This window comes from Siphateles boraxobius, unplaced genomic scaffold (assembly GCF_051911475.1).
Source record: "Siphateles boraxobius isolate OS27281-9 unplaced genomic scaffold, OSU_SipBor_1 56, whole genome shotgun sequence".
NCBI classification, from domain to species: domain Eukaryota; kingdom Metazoa; phylum Chordata; class Actinopteri; order Cypriniformes; family Leuciscidae; genus Siphateles; species Siphateles boraxobius.
Genome location: NW_027509182.1, coordinates 4,686,341 through 4,713,279, shown reverse-complemented (window position 1 = coordinate 4,713,279; position 26,939 = coordinate 4,686,341). Strand labels below are relative to the sequence as shown.

Sequence of the window (26,939 nt, the reverse complement as noted above, 5' to 3'; positions counted from 1 at the left end):
ATCATTATCTTCTTCTTGATAAATTGTATTCTATTGGTTTAACTAGAAATGCTCTTCTTTGGTTCAATGTTTATCTTCATAATAGACGTCAATGTGTTGTTTTCCAGGGTTCTCAGTCAGATTATGTAATTGTTGAAAAAGGTGTTCCACAAGGTTCTACTCTTGGACCATTGTTTTTCTCTATTTTTATTAATGATTTACCTCAGATATGCTCAAATTGTTCGGTACACCTTTATGCTGATGACACTGTCATTCATACCACTAATTCTGATTTGTTACAAATTCAGAATTCTTTACAATCTGATTTTAATTTGGTTCAAAAATGGTTTCATAACAATATGATTATATTGAATAAGAGGAAATCTTGTTGTATGATGTTTGGGACATTTCGTCATCTTTGTCATTCCTATCCTTTTGATTTGAATATTATTTTTGATGATGGCTTATCTCTTGATAATCTTGATTCATTTAAATATCTTGGCCTTTGGATTGACCCTTAACTTACTTTTAAGCCCCATATTGATTATGTTGTTAATAGAACATATTATTGTCTGCGTTCACTTTATTGCTCAATTAATTGTTTCAAGACAGGAAAATAATTGTTTCTCAGTTGTTCTTACTCACTTAGACATACGCAGTATATATTTTTTCTTGTTCCTAAAAATTTCAGTGAAGTCGGACATGGGTCATTTCAGTATAAAGACCCTTTTGACCGGAATAAGCTTCCTGTTTCTCTGAGATCTATTACCTCCCTTAATCGCTTTAGGCTATCTTTATTTTATTATCTTAAAATAAATTGTTCGTTTTTCTGGTTTTATTTATTTATTTTGTTTTTCGTTATTTATTTTTATTTATATTATTTTTTTATTTATTTTTTATTTAAGGATTTTCTGTTATTAACTGGTCTTATGTAGATGTTACTGAGGTATGATGTTGAGCTTTTGTATCTCTACTGTGGTTTGTGGGAGTGGGGGGCAGGTTGAGCATATCTTTTGTTTTGTATGTTTGTTTTGTATGGTTGTTTTGTTTTGTGATCTATTATTATTGTTTGTGTTATATTATTCTGTTTGTGTTTTTAGGACCCCCTTGAAAATGAAATGTGACATCTCAAGGGGCTATCCTTTCAATAAATTCAAATTCAAATAAGGACACCGATCTGTTTTGTACGTGACCGCATCCAGGTAGTATGCATTTCCGTGACGAACTCATAGCTAGCTAGCAAACTGTAGGCTTGTAGTGACTGTGACATACATAATTCACCTTTGTGTTAAATGTAGTTCTAAACATTGTTGGTGATAAATGCAGTACTTTGTTCTTAGCGTTTTTCCTCATAACTGTTCAGGGATCGTGGTCCCTTTAAATGTTCTGTATGGGTGATGACGTAGGACGCTTGTCAGCGCCATTTGCTTTCTGTTCGTTTTTTCATAGTAAATAAACGACACACGTATTTGTGTGCTCAAAGTGAGAAGTTGTCTCTTGCAAGTTACTGCAATTTCCACACTGGTGACCCCGACATTAGTCTGCTGAACGTATCCAGTGACACAACACGACCATGACTGCGAAGGCTGTCACCCTCAACTCCCCGAATTCTGGGAATCGTCCGCATCGGCATGATTCGCACAGACTGAAGCGCAGTTCGCGCTGCGTGAGATCACCGCAGATACAACAAAATACTACTACGTAGTGTCGGCTCTCGGTAATTCAACGGCATCCAGTGGTGAGCCTTCTAACAAATCCTCCGGTAAACGAGAAGTATGCAGCACTCAAAGCCCACCTGTTGAAAACGTTCGGGCTGTCGGACGCTGAGAGAGCCAGCAGGCTTTTCTCCCTTCAAGGACTGGGTGACAGCAAACCGTCCGAGCTCATGGACCGCATGCTGGATCTTTTGGGAGAGCACAGACCCGATTTTCTGTTCATCCAGCTTTTCCTGCGTCAGCTGCCTTCACAAGTGAGAGCTGCATTAGCCAACACCACAATCACTGACTGTCGGAGACTGGCTGAGGAAGCTGATAAATTTTTCCTGGCGAGTCACGGACATTGTGCGGACGCGCTTTTTCCTGCGCACATCGCTTCGGTGACACGTGACGACTCCACCTTCGTCGCGGCAACCACTTCTAGGCGGCAGTTGTCTTCTAGCCCCCAACAACTTCCAGGCTTATGTTTCTACCATGCTAAGTTTGGAACCAAGGCTAACAAATGTCGCTCACCATGCAGTTTCGGCAGGTCGGGAAACGCTGGGGCCGGCGCTCAGTAGTGGCCATGAGCGTCGGCCGCGTAGGCAGGCTGCTTTTCATCCACGACAGCATCTCTGGACGGCGTTTTCTGTGCGACACAGGAGCACAGAGGGGCGTCCTGCCTGCATCCCGTTTGGACATGGTGACCGACAGCCACGGCCCTCCTATGGAAGCTGCCAATGGCAGCCCCATCCGCACATATGGAACGAGGTACATCGAATTGTGTTTAGGAGGACAGCACTTCGGCTGGAACTTTGTTACTGCAAAGGTTGCCGTTCCCCTCCTCGGCGCAGATTTTTTGTGTGCACATGGACTGTTGGTGGATGTAAAGAATCGCCGTCTGATTGACGCTGTCACGTTTTGCTCTTATACATGCACGCTCAGCGGGACCGACTCCATACGGCTGTCTAGCATGCTTTCAGCTTCTGATGATTTCCACCGTCTGCTTGCCAGTTTCCCAGCCCTCACTCAGCCCACTTTCTCTGCATCTGCCGTGGAGCATGGTGTGGAGCACCATTTCGCCACCACTGGTCCACCCGTCTCCGCCCGTGCTCGGCGCCTCGACCCAACCAAGCTTGCCGTTGCAAAGGCTGAGTTTGCGAACATGGAACGCCTGGGAATAGTTCGCCGATCCGACAGCCCGTGGGCATCGCCCCTCCACATCGTCCCCAAACCTGGTGGCGGCTGGCGCCCGTGTGGCGACTACCGGCGGCTTAATGAGGCAACGGCGCCTGACCGATACCCAGTCCCGAATATACAGGATTTTTCAGCACACCTGTCAGGCAAGGTGATTTTTTTCCATGGTGGACCTTGTTCGTGGATATCATCAGGTGCCGGTACATCCACTGGACATCCCCAAAACGGCAGTGATCACGCAGTTTGGTCTGTTTGAGTTCCTGCGCATGCCGTTCGGCCTTAAAAACGCCGCCCAAACTTTTCAATGCCTCATGGACTCTGTTTTGCGGGACCTGCCTTTTCTTTTCGTGTACTTGGATGACATTCTAGTAGCGAGCACGTCCAAGTCTCAGAACCTGGCGCACCTCCAAACCCTTTTTGAGCGGCTTAGCCAACATGGATTGATTGTCAACCCCGCCAAGTGCCAGTTCGGCCTCTCCACCATTGACTTCCTTGGACACAGAGTCACTAAGGACGGGGCGGTCCCTCTCCCATCAAAGGTGGAGGCAGTCACACATTTCCTACGCCCGCTCACTGTCAAATCCCTGCAGGAGTTCCTCGGCATGGTGAATTTTTACCACCGCTTCATCCCTCGAGCTGCTCTGCTCATGCGGCCTTTGCACGAGGCCTTGAAAGGTAAACCACAGCACGTTGTGGACTGGACTGAGAGTAGACACAGGGCTTTTGCCAACACTAAGGCAGCCCTAGCGAACGCCACCATGCTGGCGCATCCTTCTCCAACAGCCCCCATCGCCATCACCTCGGATGCCTCAGACTATGCTGTCGGTGCTGTCTACGAGCAGTGGGTAGGCGGTGCCTGGCAGCCGCTGGCTTTCTTTAGCCGTCAGCTGCGCCCCTGTGAGCGGAAGTACTACAGGTCTGCAGATCGAGGATGTAGTTTTTGGTGATGCCGGCACCACACTCCTGTGTGACATCTCCACAGGTAGTCCTCGGCCAGTCGTTCCCTCGGGATGGAGACGACAAGTTTTTGACGCCATCCATGGTCTCTCCCACCCAGGTTCGAAAGCGTCACAGAGACTGGTTGCAGCTAAGTTTGTTTGGCACGGCCTCAAGAAGGACGTTAGGGATTGGGCTAACATCTGTGTTGAGTGCCAACGGGCCAAAGTCCACCGCCACACTAAAGCCCCGTTAGGTTTGTTCCAGGTTCCGGAGAGACGTTTTGACCATGTAAACGTGGACCTGGTCGGTCCTCTGCCCTCCTCTCACGGTTTCACATATCTGTTCACCATGGTTGACAGGACCACCCGCTGGCCCGAGGTTGTGCCTTTGACGTCAATAGCGTCTGTCGAGATGACACGGCCATTTATTGGCCCCTGGGTTGGGCCCCTGGGTATCACCCGCAGGCTAACAGACTCTGTGAACGTTTTCATAGGTCAATGAAGGCTGCCCTGCGTGCCAGCCTCAAAGACAGCAACTGGGTCGACAAGCTCCCATGGGTGTTGCTGGGCATCAGGCCTGCACCAAAGGAGGACCTTCTGTCCTCATCCGCGGAGCTTGTTTATGGACAACCACTGCGGGTACCGGGGGAGTTTGTCCCTAGTGCCACGGTTCCCTGGTCTGCTACTTTCCAGCGGTCTACTCTACTGGACAATGCAAGGCTTTTCGCACCTGTTCCTACTTCACGTCACGGCCTCCCTCAGTCACACATCCCCGCTGGACTTCAGACGGCTGACTACGTTTTCATTCGCCACGATGCCCACAGGGGACCGCTACGTCCGCCCTATGAGGGCCCATTCCGGGTGCTGGAGACGGGGGAAAAACATTTTGTGGTGGACAGAGGCGGCAAAACGGAGCGACTTTCTATCGACCGCCTCAAACCGGCTCATTTGGACGTGGCCAGGCCCATCGACCTGGCCAAGCACCCACGCCCCGGACGGCCTCCTGCTCTGCCTCCACCCCTTGCTGCTAAACCTCCTACACTCCATGCCCCACACCCGGGTCATGACAGGACACCGGCTGCAGTGAGGTCTCCTCAACCTCCAGTACAGCGCAGCCATTGTGGTCGGTTGATACGCCCACCTCCCCGTTGACAGTTTGGTTCTTCGGATACGGTGAATTCTGGGGGGACGTATGTAGTGACTGTGACATACATAATTCACCTTTGTGTTAAATGTAGTTCTAAACATTGTTGGTGATAAATGCAGTACTTTGTTCTTAGCGTTTTTCCTCATAACTGTTCAGGGATCGTGGTCCCTTTAAATGTTCTGTATGGGTGATGACGTAGGACGCTTGTCAGCGCCATTTGCTTTCTGTTCTTTTTTCATAGTAAATAAACGACACACGTATTTGTGTGCTCAAAGTGAGAAGTTGTCTCTTGCAAGTTACTGCAATTTCCACAGGCTTTAGAAACTAATAATACTGACAGTAACTCGCGATTGAGTGGCAAACTGATGTGAATGTGCTCTATTTATATTGTTAGGGGAGGGGCCAGCGTCAGGCACTCCAGTGCGTCATCAAGACCCCATTTTAGTCCCGCCCAAAAAATACGGAACACAACAATGATGAAAAACTGTTTAACGGTCTAACTACACAATTCAGTACTTCACAGTTCAAGGTCTTTGTAATAAATTACTAACATTTATAATGTGTTAATATTTTTTTTTTAGAATTGCCTTTACAGGGACTTTAACTTTCTAAAGAAGGCGCAATCGCTTCTCAGGTCGACATTAACACACTGACAAAATTGTATTATTTTTAGTGTGTGATTGTGTAAATGTGTTCACGAGATACCAACCTTTCGTGAACTTGCTTTCAACAGCTTTTTCGTTGCTTTTCAACGAACACTCGTTTTCATGGAGAAGCGGCGTGCACGGAGGGGAGGGGCTGTGTGTGTGTGTGTGTGTGTGTGTGTGTGTGTGTGTGTGTGTGTGTGTGTGTGTGTGTGTGTGTGTGTGTGTGTGTGTGTGTGTGTGTGTGTGCGCGTGCGTGGGTGTGTGCGTGCGTGCGTGTGTGTGTATGTGAGAGAGACGCGTGAGTGACAGAGAGACGGAGGGAGAGCAAGGAAAGGAAATGCAGCTGAACCAATACGCTGCTCTTACGATATTTGCACTATGAACGACATTGACAAAGACGAAAACTAAGGACATTTACTCTATAATTCTATTTTATTTTAGTTAGTTTTGCCAAACACACATTATAGTTTAAGTTAGTTATCTTTTTTTGTAATGCCTCGTTTTTATTTTTATTTCAGTTGGTTTTTTTTCGTTCGTTTTCGTTAACGATTATAACCTTGCTCCATACACAATGAGGCTTTAAATGAACGGTTTTATGGAAAAACAACATGACATTCCTTACATAATATATATAAAAACAATATATTTTTTTATTCATGAGTAATTTTATTCGAAAATCTTTTTAGGTTCATGCACCACTATTAATCAAAAACGTCTCAGGTTACGACTGTGTAGATTTGAAAATCATGCTTTCCCCATTATTGTTGAATCACGGAAGCTACACCAGTTACTTTGCCAAGAGATCTCTATTCATTATGTATCATGTGTCAGACAGAGAGAAACAGGCATATTAGAATAAGGCTACAGGCGAGGAGGTCTTCATTCCAGATTTCTCTGTTCCCCATTTCTCTATCCTCTCACCCCATCATGCCAGCTGTAATGGTTTCTCTGGGTTTCTCCTCCTTCACCCCCTCATCTCTGTTTCTCCTTCCTCTCACCCTGTCATGCCTGTATGTTTCTCTGGGTTGGTAGAGTAAGGATTGAGCTTATATACACAACTGAGCGACTTTCAACTTTCTTGTAAGGAAGAAAAACATGTTTCTTATGTTTAAAATGGAATGTATACCTCATGCTTACACATGGTTCAATCCACTATCACTCTGTGTATACATTAGTGGTACATTTGCATCAGTTGAAACATTCCTTTCCTTGTAAAGAACATGTACACATTTAATGTATCATCATCATTGGAACATCTCTGCTCAGTGAATGTGGCATTGCAACCATACCTCTAAGCAAAATATAACTCTACCCATATCTCTACTCAGCACACATGTACAACATACTCTGACTTCACAATATGCATTATGAAATTGTTATGAAAATGAATAAAGAAAAATAATGCTAAAAAATAACATTAAACAGTAATTTCTTTGTCTTCAGACTGCAACCATGGTTCCCTGAGAAAGGAAACGAAACACTGCATCATGAGTTGATGCAATGGGAATGCTCATCATGAGCCAGTGTCTAAAGCACGTGTGCTACACAATTGATTGGCAACTGTGGTCAGGTGACGTCACTGGCATGACTGCAGGGTATGTAAGGGCACTTAGAGAGAACATCATCAACTTCAGTTTTCTAAAGGAAGACGTCCATGCATGCCGGAAGAATGGTAATACGACGCAGTGTCTCCCATGCCCAATCTTCCTGTACTGTCTAGCCTCTTGACATGTGATCACAGAGAGAGCACATAGTTAACACATCTGTACTTCTAGTGTGGGAGGGAGAAGGGTGACCAATGATAATGTGGTATGAAATTGCGTTATTTGCCCATAATCTGCATTTACCACAACTTAACTGTTATAGAGGAAGCAGATCGCTACCACCTCTAAACTGCTGGCACTTGGACATAACAGACAGGAAGAAGTGCGGGACACAAACAGCTTAATTGCTCATCATTTCCTTCTTCTGCCCATATGAAATATGAATGATACTGAAACTGACTTTGTATCCAGTTCGCTGGAGAGTGCCAGAAGAAAGAGTGGGACGCGATGCCCAATCTCTTCATCTGGGTCCACTATTTATGTGCCACCAGGGAGGTACATCAATATCAACTCCATACTCCTAGTACTGGACAGGCAACAATAAAATGTGATGTGCAACTCATCACATTTACTTCACTACTGTATTGCCATTCTTGTACTAGGAAGGGCTGCAGGTAGAATAATGGGACGTGGCCAAAGTCCACACCTGCAACACCCATTATATTTGAGAGCATGTCCATATTACCTCCATAGCATGAGCTTCTGGAGGCGAATAAGGGAGTGATTGCAGTGATAACTCTTCCTCCATTACGTCAGTCTAATTTTTACTGCAAGGGAGATCTACATGAGCTTCAATGTGTTATGCAGCCACTATTTCGTATAAAAGAAAACGCGCTTCCCAGGCTTAGGAAAAAAACTGAGCTAATACCACTGCATTAGTCTGATTAAACCACAGACATTGTTTCTGAAGTGTTTCTTTTTTAAGTGCTTAAGCATTTAATCATTCAGAAAACTTGTATGATATAGTTTACATGATGCCCAGCCCTTGCTACAGACTCATTAATTTCTTCAACCAAATCTGGAGGGTTCAAAGATACAGGTGAGAGAAAACTTGAACTCAACTGCCGCTTCACTAAGAAGAAGACTAAAAAGAAGATGCTAAGGGTTCAGCTTTTTATGCCTCTTGGTCGAGGTGAATTCCCTTAGAAATCCCTGGTCAATATGTCTTCCCTTAGATCTTCTTTGGGCTTTCTGCAAGATCACCGCCTCGAGGCCCGACTCCTCGGAGGTAGAGTACGGGCAGCAACACTCTCCTTCTGACCCTGTTTCCATCTGGGGCCAGCAACAGATTCAGTGATGTAGGGTCTTGACTGGTATGGGGGATGTACCACTCGAACGCCATAGCAAGAAGTCCCAAAGGCCACACTGGGACATCAAGAAAAGCGTTGGTTACACTTTATAATAACTGCATGCTATGAATCATTAGTTAAGCATTAGTAAATAGTTAATTCATCCTTTATAACGCATTGTCCCAAGATTAATAGACATTAGTAAGCAGTTTAAAATACAGGCTATACATGCTTTATTCTTATATTTATTCATGAGCATATCTATTGTTACACGTAAACTGTTTCATTGTGTTTTTGGTTCTGTCATGTTTGCCCCATCGTTTGACCTAGTTTTCCCAGTGTGTCTAATTAGTAATTACGTTCACCTGGCATGCCATTCATCTTGTTAGTTCTCCTGATTATTTAAACCATGTTCTGCCTCATTCTTTATCCGTTCTCGTCAATGTATCAGTGTGAAGTTTATGCAAGTTGGTATCTCCTGAGTTTATGTCATTAAAGTTTATTTCCTTGATCTATTCCACGTTGTGCGATTTCTACATTACCATATTACGTGAAAGAAGAACAGACCATAAAATGCTGGTGTGTAACAAGTCCCCATTCACCGTCTGCCCTGCTGAGGAAGAACTCATCAGCCCCTCTCCGACTCCAGCGCCACAAGAGACAAACCATCCACCAGCAAGCGAACCGACGGGGATTCTGCTAGAGCCCACTGCAGACCGTAGAAACCGGCCTGCCGCATAAATGAGCCCGAACCCGAGAAAAGGACGGAGAGAGTCATTGCCCAGGAGCCCACACCACAAACAGAGTCTAAACAGGTGTATGAGCCGGCAACACAGTTCATCACAGAGGGAGTGCTTGTGGAGCTCGCGGGCTGGGAGGAAAGCCCCGCCCACAACCCCACTGCTGGGAATGAGATTATGATGGATTCTGGCAAATTTTATGATGAACTGAAGAAGATTTTTGAGGAGGATTTAATAGACTTTTTTGGAGAGTTTATTACCAGTTCCCCTGAATCTCCAGAATTCCCGCCCAGCCTCCTTCTCCCACCTCCTCAATCAGCCAGTTCTTCAGCCCTGCTTCTACTGCTGTCCTTCAGCCCCTCTACATCTGCCTTATGCATCCTTATGGCAGTAAGGATCTGCCAAGTGTCTTCAGGCCATCAGTGCCACCTAGCACTGAGAATCCCCTGGTTCCACCTGTAGCCTCTGTGCCCTTCGCTACACTTCGGTCTGTCAACAGTTTGGCTCCTCCTTGGCTCCTCCCTCCCTCAATTCCACAAATCATTGGCCATAAGGCTTCTCCGGGCTCCCTCGTTCCTCTGGCTCCACCTTGGTCAGACATCGACCTGCCTGCACCTTCGGCTCCCTCTGGCTCCGCCTTCCCCCCCAGCTCTGCCTTCGTCCTCGGTCCCACCGGCTCAGCCTCTGTCCTCTGGGTTTCCAGCTTCCCCTCAGACGCTTATCGTCGCAGCTCCACATCACAGTGTCCAGGACCATCAGTGTTGCGTGGGCTCATCAGCTCTTTGGCTTCACCAGGGTCTCCATTATATCCGTCGGTTGTCCCCAGGGTGTCGTCTTCCAAGTCATTTACACCACGGCTCCTCCCACCTTCAACTCCGCCCTGGGGCCTCGTCCTGGCTGGTCCCTGGCTAAACATTTGGCTCCTCCTGCTCCTGGCTTCCTCTTGGCTCCTCCCACCATCCACTACTTCTTGAACTGTATTTTCTGACCTGGGATATTTTTCTTTTTCGTTTGCACCCTCCTCCAGAACCCCAGCCCTCCCTACTCAGTTGGACTATTTATTACGGCATGAGGACGTGCCTTTTCAGGAGGGGGCATACTATTATGTGTATATTCTGTTTCATTGTGTTTTTGATTCTGTCATGTTTGCCCCATCGTTTGACCTAGTTTTCTCAATGTGTCTAATTAGTCATTACGTTCACCTGGTATGTCAATCATCTTGTTAGTTCTCTTTTTTTTTAAACCCTGTCTTCTAACTCATTCTTGGTCCTTTTTCCTCATTGTATCAGTGTGAAATTTATGCAAGTTGGTATCTTCTGAGTTTATGTCATTAAAGTTTATTTCCATGATCTATTCCTTGCTGTGCGATTTCTACATTACCACGTTATGTTACATATATAATGTGTTTAATAATTGTATTTTCATATTGTATTAATGATCAATTTATCATTTCTACATTAGGAGTTGTCAGTGGTTCATAAGGTCATTTAGAAAGTGTAAGTAAATGATTAATAAACTATTTAAATGTACATTTATAAATCCTTATATTTAGTAATGTGGATGCAAACAATTAAACTACAACTCTACACTTGATATATTTAGTTCCTTTTTTGCATAATATTGCAGAGGTTTATTTTTCATTTTATATCAAGTGTACATGCAACGTCTGAGCAGGCATGAGATGGAGCGAGAATCCAAATACAAGTGTAGCGTTGCGGGTACGAGAGACAGTCTCAAAAGAACTAACAAGGATTTTACCACACTTCTAACGGAAATGACAATATAATACGATCGACTACGCCACCCCGGAAAACCAGGGAAATAGCCCTAAGGGCACACAGGTTCGTTTTGCGTGGATGGGTGAAAAGACATGAGTCGTATAGAATAGAAAAGTTTATTTTTGTTTGTCAGCAAAATATTAAATAGTTAGAAACTCAGTTTAAAACTTGTCACAAGCACTGTAATGAGAAACACCATTAATCAGCACCACATACACATACACACATTCAATTGAGAGAAACAAATTAAACCAAGAGCGGGGGTGTCTGGAGGTATGGGTCAGCTGCCAAATTGGAAGAGGGACCCCCCACAATAGTGCACTACAAATACCCACTGCACACGTGAAGGTTAAATGCCAGAAAACACACAACGCTCAATGTGAGCACACCATACAGTCCGGCAGCTTCACCTTCGCCCTCCAGTTATCAATACCCAAAACCATAATCTTACCTACCACGGGGAGATACTGCTCACAAACTGCTTCGGAGTCGCACACCATACTATAATACAGCTTCTCACTCAGGTACATATAGATGACATTCTATCGTTGCCACTGAAGATATTAAGTCACAAGTTGTCAAACACAGCCAATTTCTTCCCATTGAACAAAGAGGCTACACATACCTGAGAGAAGTGGGCAGCAAACAGACAGCAGCGGGAGAAACAGCCTACCGTCGCAACCTGACAGCAAGAAAAATTCATATGAACCGCCAGCACAAAACGAGAAAGCGCGAGTTTCCCCATACAATCACATACCTGGGGCAGCCACAGATGACGTCAAGTGGGCGATACCAAGACGCATATGAAGTGGCCACCACACATCTCATATATAGGACAAGGGGCGGGGGTGGTAACAAATTAAGAACAGGTGAATGATATCCTCCAAAGTGGATTTAGTCACCCTGCTACAGTCTACCCCCCAATTACAGATCGTCGCCCCGACGATAAACTCGCTTGCCCAGTTAGTCCCAAGGTCTAAAAAAGGCCGATATTGCATTGGACACCAGCCCCGGGATTACAGCACCAGTCGCCCGTTCCCCCACGGCCCTAGGTAAACGATGAATATTAGTATGTTGGCCAGCTGTGGCCCTCCTTGATCTCCCTGGGGCAACCTCAGGAACAGGAGGCGACTCCATAACTGAAGTACCTGATGACAACAATGTGCCAACCTCTGGGCCACAGGGTTGATTTTGCTCTCTTACCACTCTAGGCTCGAGTACCGGAGGAGCGGAACCGACCGGGTCCGATAGAAGTTGGGGGCCTTCAGGTATTACTACCCACAAATCTGCCTCCTCCACCTCCTCCTCTGGCTCCTGTTCAAGCTCCACCACTGGCCCATCGGGCACAACAGGGGTAGGGCCCCTTTGGATCCTAGCCTTTAGTAGCGACCGATGAACTCTTTTTACTTTACCCTCCTCATGTATTGGTGCAATGCTATACACTGCACCCCCAGATCTAGGAGCCTCTACCACTTTATACACCACCGGACTACACAGGTCTTGGATTTTATGGCGCCCTCTAATGCCATAATCGCGGAGGTAAACCAACTGGCCCTCATCCAGAGGTGAATCTCGAAAATGTCGATCGAACTGCGTTTTGCGTCGATCAGCTATCTGTCTCAGTCGTTCTCGTGCTCCCGCAAACGCCACTTTCAATCTTGTCTGATGCTCCACCACCCATTCGTGCACGTCACCAGCCACCGGCTCTCGAACTCTACCAAGCAAAAAATCAATTGGGAGACGTGGCTCCTGGCCAAACATCAAAAAGTAAGGAGACTCCCCAGTGGCTTGATGCGGGGTGGTGTTGTAAGAGAAGAGCACCTGAGGGAGACTAGACGCCCAGTCCCTCTTACGTGAAACCGGTAAGGTGAGCAATAGGTTGTGCAATGTTCTTTTAAATCGCTCGCACTGCCCATTACCAGAAGGATGGTAAGGAGTAGTACGAGATTTCTCAACCCCGTACAATTTACAAAGTTGCTGGATCAGGAATGATTCGAAGCTACGGCCCTGGTCCGAATGAATTCTCCCAGGCACCCCCAAACGATAGAACCACTCAGTAACCAATACCTGCGCTACCGTCTCAGCCCGCTGGTCACGAGTAGGAACTGCAATAGTATACTTTGTAAAGACATCTGTCATTACTGAGATGTTTTCAAACCCTGAACAGGATGCTTCGAGCTGGGTAAAATCGATGGCCACAATTTAGTTTGGTCGAGAAGCCAACAAGTGACCCATAAAACTACGGGCACCTGGCTGTAGATCCTTAGCTGCCTGGCACCTCTCGCACTCCTGACACCATTTCGCCACCATGGCTGACATGCCTGGCCAATAACAGCGCTGACGTACCAGCTCTGTGGTGCGTTCAATACCCTGGTGCCCATGCTCTTGATGTAACCCAGTTAAGACCTCCACATGCAAAACAGAAGGCAACACTAATTGAAAGATCTCTTCGCCACCATCCGAGCGAAGAATGCGACGGTATAATACCCTTTGTGATTCCATCAACCGATCCCACTGACGAATTAGAGTCGATGCATCCCTAGAGAGCTGTCGACGCTCATAAGGCCCAGGGAACTCACCCTCTCTGAAAAAGAATAAGACTTCCCTAATAACTGGGTCTGCCTCTTGTAGAGCACGCAAGTCAGCAGGGGAATGCCCCGGCAACGCAACCACAGTGGCTTGGCTAGCCAAGGACCTTGAGTTCTCAGCATGCTGGATGGAGGCCGGAATGACCGCCCCCGGCAGAATGTTGTCCAACACCCCTGAAACTAATGGTTGGCATCTTGATAAGGCATCAGCGTTTTTGTTGACCCTGCCTGGGCGATATTTGACCTCAAAATCAAAGCATGCCAGCTGTGCCGCCCATCGCTGCTCCGTGGCGCCAAGTTTTGCTGTCTTAAGGTGGCTAAGGGGGTTATTATCTGTGAAAACTACACACTTATTACCCAATAAATACTCTCTGAATTTTTCAGTCATGGCCCACTTGAGTGCTAAAAATTCAAGTTTCATTGAACTATAGTTTAGCATATTACGCTCAGGGGGCCTAAGACCACGACTTGCGTATGCAATAGGCCTCACCTTCCCCTCTTGTTCCTGTGAAAGGACCGCCCCCAAACCACTCAGGGTGGCATCAACATCCAAAATGAACGGTAGGGAGAAATCTGCGTAGGCAAGCACCGGGGCCTTAACAAACATTGCTTTTAACGCATCAAAGCTGTTTTGGCACTGTACTGTCCAAGCGTCAGCAAAATTCTGCTCCGCTCGTTTCCTGGGCCCAACACATCCAAGCTCCGCTACCAACCTATGCAGAGGGGCTGCCAACTTGGCAAACCCCTCCACAAAGCGGCGGTAGTAACTGGCAAAGCCCAAGAAAGAGTGGAGCTCGGAAACGCTGTTGGGCTTTGGCCACTTAGCCACCGCCTCAATCTTTCTTGGGTCAGTTGAAACGCCATCAGCCGATATTACGTGACCAAGGTATACTACCTCCGGGCAAAAAAATGAACACTTCTCTAACCTTGCTTTAAGGCCCTCACACTTCAGCCTACTCAGTACACCTTCCAGGCGCTCCAGGTGCTGCACCACTGAAGATGAAAAGATGACAATGTCATCTAGGTACAGTAATAGTGACTGGCACTGTTGGTCACCAAACAATCGTTGCATAAGGCGTTGGAATGTACCGGGAGCGTTACAAAGCCCAAAGGGCATCCGGTTCCACTCAAACAGCCCAAATGGCGTACAAAATGCAGTCTTAGATTTATCCCTTTCACTAACAGGAACCTGATTGTACCCGCTGGCTAAATCCATAGTGGAAAACCAGCGGGCACCGGTCAAGGCGTCCAAGGACTCCTCGATTCTCGGAAGGGGAAAAGCATCCTTCCTAGTCTTGGAATTCAGTTGACGGTAGTCCACGCACATGCGTAGACTACCGTCCTTCTTTTTAACCAAGACTATCGGGGATGCATAAGGACTGCAACTTTCCCGTATAACCTGTGACTCTAACAGTGCATCAATATGTGCCTTCACTACCTCATACTCTGAGGGTAGTATCCGGCGGTAACGCTGCCGGACAGGGGTGTCATCCAACAAAGGAATGTCATGTGACAGTAAACTAGTACACCCCAAGTCCCCCTCATGAGCAGAGAACACACACTGGTACTCCAGTAATAAAGTCCTAACATGATCCTGATCTTGCGACGACAACACAGACAGGTCAATAGACCTAATCTGTTCCTCCACAGTGGGCGCAACCTGAACGCCATGGGGGCCAAAAGCAGCAAGGACAGAATTAACCTCCGTAACCCCCCGGGGCAAACTCACCACATAAATGCTTGTGAGAGAGCCCAGGAGGGCCAGAGGATACAACATTACGTCCGTCGTCCCTACATTTACCACTGGTACGGAAACAGTCCCACGGTTTACCCGTACCAACGATGATGATGCTAACAATCCAGCTGGTAGGCCCGACTCTACAGGCTCGAATAACACTGTCTCCTGTGAGAATTGCTCAGAACAAGTTGCCGGTACTAAATTTTAACGTACCTCCTGGAATACGCCATGCCCGACGGCCTCGTATTCTAACCTGACCTACCCGATCGACATCCGAACGGGCACCCACCTTATGACAATGCTGAAATGCCTGAGTTACAAAATCGGGGGCCTGCAATAAGGATGGTAGTTCAAAAAGGGCAGGGCCATGCTGGCCAAAAAGCTCCCGGTAACAACGACTGAGAATATTCATTCCCACAATACCTGGTACTTTAGAACACAAGCTGCCAGGGGGGTCCTTGACAACAAGCACCCCACAGTTTGGCACTAACCGGCCACATAGTTCAACATCCAATTCTACATACCCAATATAAGGGATGTCCAGGCCGTTGGCAGCCCGCAACTGCAACCACTGGCACGAACGAAGGCGATCTTGACCCCATGGCTCAAAATGCTGTGAACAACAACTCTCAGTAATGGTAGACACCATAGAGCCAGTATCTAACAGACAAGGCACCTGAACCCCACCAATCAAAACAACCAGATGCGGGCATGACGACATCAAACGGGGCACCGGACTAATATTCTGACAAACGTCTAAGCCATACTTTTCCCCAACCGAGCTGAGGCTCTGCAGCCCGGTGGGAACTAGTTTTCCGACGGCCGCTGAAGATGAGGCTGCCCACTCCCCCCTGCACGAGGAGCCGTGAAGGGAGATTTGGAATGAGAAGGGATACGTTCCCCATCACACTCCCTAGCAAAATGACTCGGCTGCTGACATCTTCTACATATTATTGGATTAGGATGAGAAACTTTATTCCGTGGATGCAACGGATAACCAGACGAATGTGGAGATTGACTCCGAGCAGCAGGAGCAGGGCCCTGTAATACTGCCAAACCCTTAGTGAGCTGATCTAGCTGTACCTGTTGAGACTTCAACATTTCCCTCAACTCACTTAATTCAGAGTTTGGCCTTAAACTAGCAGTATTCGACGACGGTCCCCCCTGCACACCATATTGGATCAAAGGAACTAATGGAACGGACTGACTTCGCCCACGTACCCCACCCGGCATTCCCTCCCGCTCCCATCTTATTGCTTCTCTACGAACCTCTAGCAAACTGAAAGTAGGTTGGCGGCGAACTAGCTGTTTAAGCTCACGACGCAGAGAACTATCCACTACATGTTCAACAAATTGGTCGCGTAAAAGGTTCTCAGAATTTGGCATCACATATGGGGACTGTTGCTTAACACCCTCCAGGAGGCTCATTAGAGCGAGGGAAAACTCCAACAAAGTCTCCCCTTCCCGCTGCTTTCGCGAGAAAAAGGCCTCCTGTAAGGCCACATATGACTGAGAGCAACCGAATACCTCCCGCAACGCAGAAATAATTCTATCTGGATCCCCTTTATCAACCGCAGGACGATGCCGGATCTCTTTTCGTGGCTCCCCCTCCAAATGGTCAAACAAAAAAATGCCCTATCAGTCGCAGAGAGGTGACGCAACTGCATACACGCTTGTACTTCCTCAATCCACTCCTCAATGCTAATGCCAATATGGCCGTTAAACTTTGGGCACCTTCGATCACGTGGTACGAAAACAAATCTTTCCGGCTGGATGGCACCCGTACCCGAGGGTACCGGTGCCCCTAGAGGCATTACTGGAGCACTAATTGCTACACTTGGGCCGGGCAATTCGGCAATACGTTCCTGATGCAATTTTTCATTCTCAGCCTTTAGCTGCGCCACCAACTCTCTTAACTGTTGCAACTCCTCTTCCATAATAAATGCACTCCGGGTCCGGGTCACAGTAGCTACGCCGCTGTTTTGCCTAAAAAAAAAACTCAATACAGACAAACACGAAACAATTTCTCTTTTTTTTTCTAATATACACTCAAGTTTTCACCCAACCCACACAAAAAAAAGAGGGACCAAATCTTATACACCCTGCCGACTGCGCCAGATTGTAGCGTTGCGGGTACGAGAGACAGTCTCAAAAGAACTAACAAGGATTTTACCACACTTCTAACGGAAATGACAATATAATACGATCGACTACGCCACCCCGGAAAACCAGGGAAATAGCCCTAAGGGCACACAGGTTCGTTTTGCGTGGATGGGTGAAAAGACATGAGTCGTATAGAATAGAAAAGTTTATTTTTGTTTGTCAGCAAAATATTAAATAGTTAGAAACTCAGTTTAAAACTTGTCACAAGCACTATAATGAGAAACACCATTAATCAGCACCACATACACATACACACATTCAATTGAGAGAAACAAATTAAACCAAGAGCGGGGGTGTCTGGAGGTATGGGTCAGCTGCCAAATTGGAAGAGGGACCCCCCACAATAGTCCACTACAAATACCCACTGCACACGTGAAGGTTAAATGCCAGAAAACACACAACGCTCAATGTGAGCACACCATACAGTCCGGCAGCTTCACCTTCGCCCTTCAGAACACCCCCCCCCCCAGCTCCTGCTACAAGAAAACATACACAAGTCACTATGATCCATGGTCAGATATTTTAAGGCTTTAACTCACTTGACCGGATAATGGCCCTCACAATACCACATAAAAGTAGATTAATCATATAATCAATTAAACGCACTTCAGTTGATAATTACAAAAGAAAATAAACCACAATAAACAAAGAGAAAAAAAAGAAAACAAATAATCAAACATCCACGCTTATGGATCAATGGGATTCATGGCGACAGCCAGTTTACACAAAGCTTGGAAAACTGCTTAAACGCACCCGTTAGTTCCAATCGGCGGCGACCAGTAGAGACAGGCCTTCCACAACGTCAACCGAATGTACAATCGTCTCAAACGACATGCGAGAGAATTACAATAAAAAGGGTTTCCATCATTTAGATCGAGGCAAAACAGCGACGCAGTCGTAATTATACGCGATCATAAGTCATCAGTGATGCACGGTTCCCATAATTAGCCCAAGAGACAGTTATGCAGGGAGCCTGCTGAGCTGAAAGATAATGTTAGAGAACAACAGCAAGTTATCAATACCCAAAACCATAATCTTACCTACCACGGGGAGATACTGCTCACAAACTGCTTCGGAGTCGCACACCATACTATAATACAGCTTCTCACTCAGGTACATATAGATGACATTCTATCGTTGCCACTGCAGATATTAAGTCAAAAGTTGTCAAACGCAGCCAATTTCTTCCCATTGAACAAAGAGGCTACACATACCTGAGAGAAGTGGGCAGCAAACACACAGCAGCGGGAGAAACAGCCTACCGTCGCAACCTGACAGCAAGAAAAATTCATATAAACCGCCAGAGCAAAACGAGAAAGCGCGAGTTTCCCCATACAATCACATACCTGCGGCAGCCACAGATGACGTCAAGTGGGCGATACCAAGACGCATACGAAGTGGCCACCACACATCTCATATATAGGACAAGGGGTGGGGGTGGTAACAAATTAAGCACAGGTGAATGATATCCTCCTAAGTGGATTTAGTCACCCTGCTACACAAGCACAAAGGTTTATTATGAAAACATAAACACAGATAATCCAAGATATAAACACAGATAATCCAAGAACAAGAGTATAATCAACAGAGAGCTGGCACGAGAGCAACGACAGGAACACGCATACAGGAGCAACGACCGACAAACCACAACTGAAGCACAGAGGTTTAAATAGACAGGTTAACAAGGGGCTGACGAGGGGCAGGTGTTGGTGATTAGATGTCATGGGGACTACTGAGGGTTACTATGGCAACAGAAGAGGTACAATGCATAACAGGAACCAAACAAAGGAAGTGAACACAGACACAATGGGAAATAAGAATATACTAATATAAAGTCAAAGACACAGCAAAGGGATCGTGACAGTACAGTTTAATTTTTTGCATCTGTTTATGTTCTGTATTACTCTGTCGTATTTGTTTCCTTTTTCTGTTTAAAAGAAAACTTAGGCTTTAAATCTCCTTTGTAAAAGCTTTACAATGAATAAATAGCCCTCACTTTAGACTAACTCACAAAACAGTTAACTGACAAATACTAAATAATTTATAAATACCTGAATTAATAATGAATTACAGTTGGAATACATGTTATAAATAATTGATTAGCACACTGAGTAACTATTACTATATGTCTAAATAATAGGATGTATAAATGAACATTTAAATAGTTTATTAATCATTTACTTACACTTTCTAAATTATCTTATGAACCACTGACAACTCCTGAATAACTGGTTTGTAAATAATATAATATTTACTTTAGAAAGGATAAATTGATCATTAATAAAGTATGAAAATACAACTATTGAACACACTATAGATATGCTTATAAATCAAGAATAAAGCATGTATAGCTGTATTTATAAACTGCTTATTAATGTCTTAATGTAGGAACTGCGTTATAAATTATGATTTAACTATTTACTGGATTCATAACATGCAGTTATTATAAAGTGCTACCAAAGCTTTTTCCTTGTCCTTGAGCCTCGAGAGGTTAAGCCACAGATGCCTCTCCATGGCTTCCAATGCAGCAATGGAGCGGCCCACAGCGCGAGACACCTGCTTAGTAGCCCGGAAGACAAGATCTGTTGCACGGCAGAGCTCCAGGACTTAGACCTGAGGTACTCCGTCGCCCAGATTGAGATCCTTGATAATATCCTAAGCCTGCAGCACCATTATGGTGCCATTATGGGCCTGTCCCGTCGCCACATACGCCTTGCCCATGAGCCTAGATGTCATCTGGCATCGTTTTGATGGCAAGGACGTTGCACCCGACCAAATCAGCATTTTAGAATGATTTCTAAAGTACGTAACACTGAAAACTGGAGTAACGGCCACTGAAAATGGAGCATTGGCATCACGGAAATACAATTAGAATAATATATGTATATGTGGATATATGTAGGATATGTGGATATGTGGATATATGTAGGATATGTGGATATGTATTTATATATATATATATATATATATATATATATATATATATAGCTGCGAGCAGCGATTACGGGCCCAAGCCGGTGCCACCGCAACCCCCGGTGCCTTTAGGGTTATTGTGCACGACGTGCAAAAACATAACCCTGCTTTGACTGTTGTGTGCTGTAGAGCTTGCATCAGTGTGGGCTCTGCAAAAGTGCGCATAGAGAGCACATATCAACCAAAAAGTATGCGTGAGCAACCTTCTGAAACCTAAAATGACAAATGAGACACCCTACAGACGGTCTCATGGATTTTACGAACACATGAAATAAGTACACAAGACTGAAAATTCATATGAAGTGTGCCATGTGGGACAGGGCCTATGATCGTGAACCACAATAGCCACTTCTATTGATTTTGCCCGGCCATCATTTCCCATGTTTGATTTCTGTATTTGACTGATTGTTTACCGTTGCTGACTACATTCTGCCTGGCCCAATCTGGATTGTTTATTGGACTCTGATTCTTGCTGCCTGCCTCGGCCCTTTGCCTGTCAACCTGGTTTGTCTCTGCCTTTTCTGTTCTGCCCTGTTTGCCATTGCTCACACTTTCTGTCTTGACATTCTTGATAATAAGCTGAAAATGGATCCCCCTGGCCTGACCCTGCCTCGTTACAACACATATGCTGCATCTGCTCGCTATCTGCCGAAGGCTTTGGTAGTTCCGCTTCAGCACTGATGATGTTGTAGGAATAGTGCACTCTGTTGGGTCTGGATTATTTGAGATTTTTTATTTTATACAGAAATAAGTTATTTATAATTCAGATGAGAAAAAAAATTAGTGTTGATTAAAATGAAGGAAAACTTTGATTGTATTGATCTAAAATATAGCACATTAATTTTAAATTCATTTAGGTTCAATTACCAAATATACAATCTTAATTTAATTTAAAGCAAACAATACATTTAAATACATTTAAATACATATATGGGTTATATGAATATTTTGGAGAAAAAATAATATGTATATATATTATTAAAAATAATAATATAATAATATAATTATATATATATATATATATATATATTTTTTTTTTTTTTCTGCCTCCGCTTCTGTGTGTGTATTGTGCGGCCTAGCCTGTTACATCAGCTCGGCAGATAGTTAACAGTTTCCCCAAGACAAAGAATGAAGCTTGCATATCCTTTCCAAACTTTACTCAGGAAGCACTGTAAAACTGCAAAGAACAATACATTTCAGTATTTCATTCGAATACAGTTGTTGGTCAAAAACAATATTGAAATATAGTCTGTTAAACATAAACAAATGCGCTAGCTTAATGCTAACTTCTATGGAAAATTACATTACGAAGCTAACGTTTAGCATATGTGATCAAAATACACATTTAGAACAAACTCAAACTTCCTTAAAGGATTTCATTTCTAAAATTCTTAGTGCTAAATGTCAGGATAACTGTATCAATTCGTACTTACAGGCAAACGTGTATTCAGGTCAAATTAAATCCAGATAGAAAAAGACAGTCACTAAACGTGACTGTTTACTTCACCAAGAGCCATAGAACTGACACGTAAAAGTACAACTAAAACATTACGCTACATCAGGAGACACCACAAGAGGTCTCTCTTTCCCCAGATAAACATAACATAACATAACAATATATATATATATATATATATATATATATATATATATATATATATATATACAGGTCCTTCTCAAAAAATTAGCATATTGTGATAAAGTTCATTATTTTCCATAATGTAATGATAAAAATTAAACTTTCATATATTATAGATTCATTGCACACCAACTGAAATATTTCAGGTCTTTTATTGTTTTAATACTGATGATTTTGGCATCAGCTCATGAAAACCCAAAATTCCTATCTAAAAAAATTAGCATATTTCATCCGACCAATAAAAGATTGTGTTTTTAATACAAAAAAAGTCAACCTTCAAATAATTATGTTCAGTTATGCACTCAATACTTGGTCGTGAATCCTTTGGCAGAAATGACTGCTTCAATGCGGCGTGGCATGGAGGCAATCAGCCTGTGGCACTGCTGAGGTGTTATGGAGGCCCAGGATGCTCCGATTCCGGCTTTAAGCTCATCCAGAGTGTTGGGTCTTGCGTCTCTCAACTTTCTCTTCACAATATCCCACAGATTCTCTATGGCAGGTCAATTGAGCACAGTAATACCATGGTCAGTAAACCATTTACCAGTGGTTTTGGCACTGTGAGCAGGTGCCAGGTCGTGCTGAAAAATGAAATCTTCATCTCCATAAAGCTTTTCAGCAGATGGAAGCATGAAGTGCTCCAAAATCTCCTGATAGCTAGCTGCATTGACCCTGCCCTCGATAAAACACAGTGGACCAACACCAGCAGCTGACATGGCACCCCAGACCATCACTGACTGTGGGTACTCTACACTGGACTTCAGGCATTTTTTGGCATTTCCTTCTCCCCAGTCTTCCTACAGACTCTGGCACCTTGATTTCCGAATGACATGCAAAATTTGCTTTCATCCGAAAAAAGTACTTTGGACCACTGAGCAACAGTCCAGTGCTGCTTCTCTGTAGCCCAGGTCAGGCGCTTCTGCTGCTGTTTCTGGTTCAAAAGTGGCTTGAACTGGGGAATGCGGCACCTGTAGCCCATTTCCTGCACACGCCTTTGCAAGGTGGCTCTGGATCTTTCTACTCCAGACTCAGTCCACTGCTTCCGCAGGTCCCCAAAGGTCTGGAATCGGTCCTTCTCCACAATCTTCCTCAGGGTCCGGTCACCTCTTCTCGTTGTACAGCGTTTTTTGACACACTTTTTCCTTCCCACAGACTTCCCACTGACGTGCCTTGATACAGCACTCTGGGAACAGCCTATTTGTTCAGATATTTCTTTCTGTCTTACCCTCTTGCTTGAGGGTGTCAATGATGGCCTTCTGGACAGCAGTCAGGTCGGCAGTCTTACCAATGTTTGCGGTTTTGAGTAATGAAACAGGCTGGGAGTTTTTAAAAGCCTCAGGAATCTTTTGCAGGTGTTTAGAGTTAATTAGTTGATTCAGATGATTAGGTTAATAGCTCGTTTAGAGACCCTTTTCATTATATGCAAATTTTTTGAGATAGGAATTTCTCGAAGGGGGGTTTCGCTTAGAACACCTATCGACTTCGAGTATTACAAAACGAGCCAATGGCGATGAAATGCCATGGGTCTGCGGAATTTGCATAGCGTATCTCCGCCCCACCACGTGAGTATAAAGGAGGACGCCGGCAACATGCAGGTATGTCTTCGCTGAGGAGCCGAGACTGAACTCAGGCGTCTGCCCAGCGGTACAGCGGAAGTGGCAGGGAGACGTAACGTCTCCGTTCCCTACTCAGGGAACGAGGGTTACATACGTAACCGAGACGTTCCCTTTCGTAGTCCCTCCGCGTTACGTCGGATGACGACGAATGGGGGTCCCCGTGAAATCACGCCACCTTCACAGCTGTCTTCCAGTGCCCTGCTAAAGTCTGATCCCCCTGTCGTGGTTATAAAGGAGGACGCCGGCAACATGCAGGTATGTTTTCGCTTCGGAGCCAAGAATATTTCTTCACTCCACAATCATCTCTGACTTCGCTCTACGAGACGAGCTTCTCTCTCCGGTGTTGGTGTGACGGCGATCTGCAGCGAGCTCACAGTGCCTGCTGATCTGTGCAGTGAGCTGCCAGTGTGTGTGCGTCTCCCTGTGCGCTTCAACATCGCAGAGTTTTTTTCTCCTCTCATAAAAGAGCTCGCACGCGGCATGTCTTTTTAAAGACGGCTCGCCCGTGCATTTCTGGTTGCAGCGGACTGGTATCGGACTCTGATGGGCACGGGCGCTGTCTAGTGTGTTTGGGCTTTGATAATGCTTGAACAGCGCTCGTGGATGACTCATGTTCTCTCTGGGAACGTGATAATCGCGTCATATATAGGACGAGACTCGATGAACTCGCAAGAGTGAGAGTCCCTTCATCCACCACCCGATCTTCGGCTGGTGGCCAGGGTGACCTGAGGGTGTTGGTCTGGAACAAGGCGCCGACTCTTTAAAAAGAAAAGTCCACGCCCCAGCCCCCCCTCTTTAATGACGGTGCCCGCTAGCGAACTGATGATTCCACGAGTCTACCCTCGGGTGGCCAGTGTGTTTTCATTTGAAGCTACAGAGGATGATGCTGTGTCTGTAGCAGCATCACTAGGTGGGCTTGATTCTTCTGGAAATGACGACTCGTCACAGCTGCCACCCTCTGGTGTGCATACGGCTGTGCCTGAGTCTGATCCGGAGATGACGGCCATGCTTTCCCGGGACGATTGGTTTTGGGTGAGGCCGCCGACGCGTCCACGGCAAACCCCAATATCTTTCCTCCCGGACGTGCATGATGAGATCACGGGTTCCCTCGTTGTTCTCATCCGCCTTTCCTCCCCTCAGGGGCCGCTGCCCATGGGTACACTGGGGTTCCCCTGTTTGAACGCTCTGTTGCCATGCTACTATGTCCTCAGAGTGCTCCCCGGCGCTATCCTAAGCACCCGTCCAAAGCCTGTAGTTCTTTTCGTCTACACTAATCTGTGGCGAAATCCTATAGTGCCACAGGACAGGCAGCTGCCTCACTGCCTCCCATATCCATTCTGCTGGTCTACCTGACCCAGATGCTCATGGACATGCAGGAGGGCGGGACTGACCCGAGGCTCTTCAGTGAGCTGCGCGCCGCCACTGACCTTGCTCTCCGAGCAACGAAAGTGGCCGTACGCTCTCGGAGTCAGGTGATGTTCACCAGTCTGGGGCTGACCGGTCTGATGTGCACGATGTCGGGCGGACCCGTCTGCTCGACACCCCCATCTCCCAGGTCGGCCTCTTCGGCGGTGCGGTTGAGTGCTTCTGCCCAACAGTTCTCAACCGCCCGTGAGCAGATTGAGGTTATTCTGCCCGACGGCCCCGCTGTCCGCTCAGACCCCTCAGTCTGCCCACCGCCGAAGGCTCCCTCCCACGGTTCCAACCCCGCCCGTTTCCGGGCCTGGCTCTGGAAGACCGTAGGGGGGATGCCACAGCCCTCTCCAGGCCCGCCACCCGCTAAACGCCGGTTAAGCGGCACTTTTGAGATGGGCTGCTCAGAGATGAGACTCAGTTCTTTCCAGGAGTTGGTAGCAGGGCCACTCCTTTCCCCGGTGGAGGGCTGGGGAAGGATCCTTATTCAGAAAGAACTGACTCTTTCGTCTCTGAGCATACAGAGTTCTCGGATGACACAGAGCGCCGCCCACAAGCCGTGCTCTCCTCGTCCCCCTCTGTCCCAGAGGCGGTTGACACGGCGTGCCGTCCACGGACCGCTTCGCCCTGTCCCCCTCTGTCGCCAGACCCCTGGCAGAGCAGACCCCCGTGGAACACTGGTCCTTCCCTGGTCTCCTCTGTCAGGACGCGGAGCATGACCGCGCCCCCGCACCGGGCCGCTATGCCACCCTCACCTGGGCCGGTCACTCCGCTTCGCTGCCCCACCGGGGGACATCTGTGGTTCGCATGACCCCGCTGGTTCAGTTCTGGCAGCTTGCTTAGAGCTCCCAGCCTGTCCCGCTGGGTCGCCCGAACTATCAGGCTCGGCTATGCGATTCAGTTCGCAAGGTCTCCTCCCCGCTTCAGGGGAGTTCGCTTCACTATGGTCGGTGGCAATGCCCCTATCATGAGAGCGGAGGTTGCTACCCTGCTGGCGAAGGGTGCAATCGAGACTGTCCCTCCAGCCGAGATGAAGTCACGGTTTTACAGCCCGTACTCCATTGTCCCCAAGAAGACCGGTGGGTTACGGCCGATCCTGGATCTGCGCGTCTTGAACCGCTCCCTTCACAGGCTGCCGTTCAAGATGCTCACGGCCAAACGCATTTTCGAATGCGTGCGGCCACAGGATTGGTTTGCAGCGTTAGACCTGAAGGACGCCTACTTTCATGTCTCCATTTTACCTCGACACAGACCGTTTCTCCGGTTTGCTTTCGAGGGGCAGGCATACCAGTACGCGTTCACCCATTCGGGTTGGCTCTGTCTCCTCGCGAAAGTCGTCGAGGCAGCCCTTGTTCCCCTACGCGAACACGGGGTTCGCATCCTGAATTACCTCGACGACTGGCTAATATTGGCTCACTCTCGAGATCAGGTTTGCGAACAAAGAGACTTGGTGCTCCGGCACCTAGCCCGTCTGGGCCTTCGGGTCAACTGGGAGAAGAGCAAACTCTGCCCCGTGCAGAGGATCTCTTTTCTCGGTATGGAGATCGACTCGGTCCCTATGGCCGCGTAGCTTACGAGCAAGCGCGCCACTCACTGCTGACTTGTCTTCGACAGTTCGATGGCAAGAGTGCGGTCCCACTGAAATTGTTTCAGAGGCTCCTGGGGCATATGGCTTCTACAGCCGCGGCAACATCGCTCGGATTGCTTCATATGAGACCGCTTCAGCTGTGGCTTCGCGATCGAGTCCCGAGGTGGGCATGGCATCATGGCACGCTCCGAGTTCCAGTAACTCCGACCTG

General features: G+C 46.6%; 1 protein-coding gene and 1 long non-coding RNA gene across 2 annotated transcripts in view; one reads left to right on the top strand and one right to left on the bottom strand.

Moving 5' to 3' along the window:
• drd2b (dopamine receptor D2b) overlaps window positions 1-26,939 on the top strand; it is a 231,374-nt gene that overhangs the window by 158,425 nt on the left and 46,010 nt on the right. The window lies entirely within an intron of this gene.
• On the bottom strand, window positions 18,548-18,882 carry LOC143714968 (uncharacterized). The gene is made up of 3 exons (XR_013195654.1): window positions 18,849-18,882; window positions 18,717-18,773; window positions 18,548-18,645 (listed from the first exon to the last, which is right to left on the bottom strand). It is a non-coding gene; the product is annotated as an uncharacterized LOC143714968 (long non-coding RNA).